This window comes from Populus nigra, chromosome 2 (genome assembly GCF_951802175.1).
Source record: "Populus nigra chromosome 2, ddPopNigr1.1, whole genome shotgun sequence".
NCBI classification, from domain to species: domain Eukaryota; kingdom Viridiplantae; phylum Streptophyta; class Magnoliopsida; order Malpighiales; family Salicaceae; genus Populus; species Populus nigra.
The window spans coordinates 20,422,034-20,427,033 of NC_084853.1; positions in this window are offsets into that span (position 1 = coordinate 20,422,034).

Consider the following 5,000-nt stretch of genomic DNA (forward strand, 5'->3'; position numbering starts at 1 on the left):
CGCTGGACTGGCCGGGCCATGCAGGAAAATTCATCGAGGGGACACGCTGAAGAAACAGCGCTGGTTTAGACACGGTGGGCGCAGTGTTGGAATCGGCAGCGCCGATGAAACCGGCAAAGTCGGCAGAATTGGCAGCGGGTGCTGGCGATGGGTCTGGACGGGCTGGATAGTCCAAGGCTCGACGAGAAAGACCGCAGGTTGAGACACTGGGGCAGTGGCAGCCCGCGGGACAGCGTCGGCAGATTCGGCAGCGCAGATTTGTGCGGCTGCAGGTTCGTCGGGGAAAATCGGCAGCGCAGATTTTTCGACGAACATGGGCTGGACGATGGACTGTCCAGGCCAGGCAGGAAAATTTGTCGAGGGGACACGCTGACGAAACAGCGCTGGTTCAGGCACGGCGGGCAGTGTTGGAATCGGCAGCGCCGACGAAATCGGCAAAGTCGGCAGAATCGGCAGCGCAGATTTTTCGACGAACATGGGCTGGACGCTGGACTGGCCGGGCCATGCAGGAAAATTCATCGAGGGGACACGCTGACGAAACAGCGCTGGTTCAGGCACGGCGGGCAGTGGTGGAATCGGCAGCGCCGACGAAATCGGCAAAGTCGGCAGAATCGGCAGCGGGTGCTGGCGATGGGTCTGGACGGGCTGGATAGTCCAAGGCTCGACGAGAAAGACTGCTGGTTTAGACACTGGGGCAGTGGCAGCCCGCGGGACAGTGTCGGCAGATTCGGCAGCGCAGATTTGTGCGGCTGCAGGTTCGTCGGGGAAAATCAGCAGCGCAGATTTTGCGACGAACATGGGCTGGGCGATGGACTGTCCAGGCCAGGCAGGAAAATTTGTCGAGGGGACACGCTGACGAAACAGCGCTGGTTCAGGCACGGCGGGCAGTGTTGGAATCGGCAGCGCCGACGAAATCGGCAAAGTCGGCAGAATCGGCAGCGCAGATTTTTCGACGAACACGGGCTGGACGGTGGACTGTCCAGGCCAGGCAGGAAAATTCGTCGAGGGGACACGCTGACGAAACAGCGCTGGTTCAGACACGGTGGGCGCAGTGTTGGAATCGGCAGCGCCGAGAAAATCGGCAAAGTCGGCAGAATCGGCAGCAGGTGCTGGCGATGAGTCAGGACGGACTGGATAGTCCAAGGCTCGATGAGAAAGACCGCTGGTTTAGACACTGGGGCAGTGGCAGCCCGCGGGGCAGTGTCGGCAGATTCGGCAGCAGTGTCTGCCGATTCGGCAGCGTTGGCTTGTTGGCGCGGGGGGCCGATGCGAGTGGGGACTTGGGCAGCGGGCAGTGAAAGCAAGAGTTTCCCCGATGCTGCCGGGAAAAACGCTCCCCGGGATGGCCGGGTGAGATGACCCGGCGGCCCGCGACGGGTCATTCAATTCCATGCCCCGTCAACATAACTCCCGATGTACTGTTTGCTTTTTCGGAAGAAGAGATCCATCCCCCCATCCTCGGCCAGCCAAAAACGCTCCAATTAATGGCCGGGTGAGATGACCCGGCGGCCCGCGACGCGTCATTCAAATCACTGCCCTATCGGCTACAACTGCTGATGGGTGGGATTAGAGGCCTGCCATGGTGGTGAGGGGCGGCGAGGACCGTGAAAGCTAGAGTTTTTCAGAGGCTGCCGGGAAAAAGGCCCCTCGGGTGGCGGGGTGCGAGGACCAGGCGCGTCATTCAATTCTCTTCCCTATCAACTTGGCTCCCGTTGGCGGGATTGGAGGCCTACTGTTTGTTACAGGGCTAAAATCGTCAGGGGAAGAGCTGACGAAACAATGCTGGTTTGGATGCAGGGGGTAGTGTTGGAATCGGCAGCGCGGACAAAATCGGCAAAGTCGACAAAAAAGACTGTTGGCCTGGACATCGGGGCAGCGGCAGCCATGCCGACAGGGGGGGAAATCGGCAGCGCAGATTTGTGCAGCTGCAGGTTCGTCGGGGAAATCGGCAGCGCAGATTTTTCGATGAACATGGGCTGGAAGATGGACTGTCCAGGCCAGGCAGGGAAATTCGTCAAGGGGACACGCTGACGAAACAGCGCTGGTTTAGACACGGTGGGTGCAGTGTTGGAATCGGCAGCGCCGACGAAATCGGCAAAGTCGGCAGAATCGGCAGCGGGTGCTGGCGATGAGTCTGGACGATTTATAGTCCAGGGCTTGATGGAAAAGACTGTTGGTCCAGACAATGGGGCAGTGGCAGCGCGGATTTGTGCAGCTGCAGGTTCGTCGGGGAAAATCGGCAGCGCAGATTTTTCGACGAACAGGGGCTGGGCGCTGGACTGGCCGGGCCAGGCAGGAAAATTCGTCAGGGGGCCACGCTGACGAAAAGAGGGGCTGCCGCGTGGAAAATCGGCAGCGCAGATTTTTCGACGAACAGGGGCTGGACTGGCCGGGCCAGGCAGGAAAATTCGTCAGGGGGGCACGCTGACGAAAAGAGGGGCTGCCGCGTGGAAAATCGGCAGCGCAGGTTTTTCGACGAACAGGGGCTGGACGCTGGACTGGGCCAGGCAGGAAAATTCGTCAGGGGGCACGCTGACGAAAAGAGGGGCTGCCGCGTGGAAAATCGGCAGCGCAGATTTTTCGACGAACATTCGTCAGGGGGGCACGCTGACGAAAAGAGGGGCTGCCGCGTGGAAAATCGGCAGCGCAGATTTTTCGACGAACATTCGTCAGGGGGGCACGCTGAGGAAAACAGGGGCTGCCGCGTGGAAAATCGGCAGCGCAGATTTTTCGACGAACAGGGGCTGGATGCTGGACCGGCCGGGCCAGGCAGGAAAATTCGTCAGGGGGGCACGCTGACGAAAAGAGGGGCTGCCGCGTGGAAAATCGGCAGCGCAGATTTTTCGACGAACAGGGGCTGGACCGGCCGGGCCAGGCAGGAAAATTCGTCAGGGGGGCACGCTGACGAAAAGAGGGGCTGCCGCGTGGAAAATCGGCAGCGCAGATTTTTCGACGAACAGGGGCTGGACGCTGGACTGGGCCAGGCAGGAAAATTCGTCAGGGGGGCACGCTGACGAAAACAGGGGCTGCCGCGTGGAGTGGCAGCCTGCACGCAGATGCGAATTCGGCAGCGCACGATGGCTTGAGCAGGTCATGGGTTCGACTTGGCGCGATCTGAAACCTGGACGAGGGACTGTCGACGCTGGACGAGCCAGCGCGGTGGCCTGTCGTGCCCCGTTCAGGGGGGGCCTGCCGCGGAGACAGCCCTCGCGGGCTCGACAGCGCAGGCCAGCGTCCCCGACGTCGCTGGCGGCGGCAGGCGAGCTGCCGGGGTTCCCGCATTCCTACAAGAAAACGTCGTGCTTTCCACATGAAACCAATCCAGTAAAATCAGCCATATTTTTATGAGGCTGCCCACTGAATTTGGGGTCATTCCGGGCCGGTTCCTAGTTTTGCGGATTTACTCGATTTCTAATGGTAGGAAAATTAAAACAAATACTTCCCGACCTCGAAAAATTCTGGGAAAATTAATGAAGGTGGATTGGATTTTTGCCAACCTCTGTGCAAAATTTCAGCTCAAAATACCAAGAAATGAATTTTTTAGAGGGGGGGTGACAGCTGGGACCTAGTAGTGTCTCCCCCTGCCAGAGCTGCAATGACACTTATTGCTCTTTAGGGAGCCACCAGGCCGGCGCCCCTCAAAGACCACACGCGCGCGCGCGCCCGCCCGCGCTGGGCGCTGGGGCGCTGGGGCCTGAGGGCCTGGGGCCCTTGGGGGCCCTTGGGCGCTTGGGCGCGCGCGCGCGGCCCCCGCAGCCATGCCGCGCTGCGCGACGCGCGGACAGCCCCTGCTGGCTTGCTCTCTCGCCCGCGGGGGGGCTGCCTTCGGGCCCTGGCCCCCCGCGTTCTGGCCTGCCCCCTGCGTGGGAGAGGCTAGGCGCTGCAGGGGCCAGCCCGACGTCGCTGGCCGCGGCAGGCGACAGCCCGACATCGCTGGCCGCGGCAGGGGCCAGCCCGACGTCGCTGGCCGCGGCAGGCGACAGCCCCTGCTGGCTTGCTCTCTCGCCCGCGGGGGGGCTGCCTTCGGGCCCTGGCCCCCCGCGTTCTGGCCTGCCCCCCGCGTGGGAGAGGCTAGGCGCTGCAGGGGCCAGCCCGACGTCGCTGGCCGCGGCAGGCGACAGCCCCTGCTGGCTTGCTCTCTCGCCCGCGGGGGGGCTGCCTTCGGGCCCTGGCCCCCCGCGTTCTGGCCTGCCCCCCGCGTGGGAGAGGCTAGGCGCTGCAGGGGCCAGCCCGACGTCGCTGGCCGCGGCAGGCGACCCGCCGGGGTTCCCGCATTCCTACAACAAAACGTCGTGCTTTCCACATGAAATCAATCCAGTAAAATCAGCCATATTTTTATGAGGCTGCCCACTGAATTTGGGGTCATTCCGAGCCGGTTCCTATTTTTTCCGATTTCCTCGATTTTTAATGGTAGGAAAATAAAAACAAATACTTCCCGACCTCGAAAAATTCTGGAAAAATTAATAAAGTTGGATTGGATTTTTGCCAACCTCTGTGCAAAATTTCAGCTCAAAATACCAAGAAATGAATTTTTTAGAGGGGGGGTGACAGCTGGGACCTAGTAGTGTCTCCCCCTGCCAGAGCTTCAATGACACTTATTGCTCTTTAGGGGGGTGCCCCCTGACTGGCCATGGGGCGCGCTGGCCTGGCGCCCATAGGCCTGCCGCGGGGGATATGTGGGCTGTTGCTAAACTCGGACTAAGGTGGGGGGCCTCATGGCCCGAAGTATTGCCGGCATCGATGACCCGTTTTCCGGCCGGCGACGACCCGATTCCGGCCACCGTCTTCGGGACCCGCTCCAAGCCGTCGGGCGCGTTGGGGCTGCTTATCCGCGGCGTGGGCGTGGCATTCATTTGCCGTGCTTGTGCCAAGGTGCTGGCAGCTGCTGCGCGGCTGTCTGCTTGCCGCGACGTCACGGCGGCGGTGGCCGCTGCCCCTGCTCGCAAGTCGGAGGCCTGGCCGACGTGGCTGGTGCGGACCGCCGAGCTTGGGGATTGCGA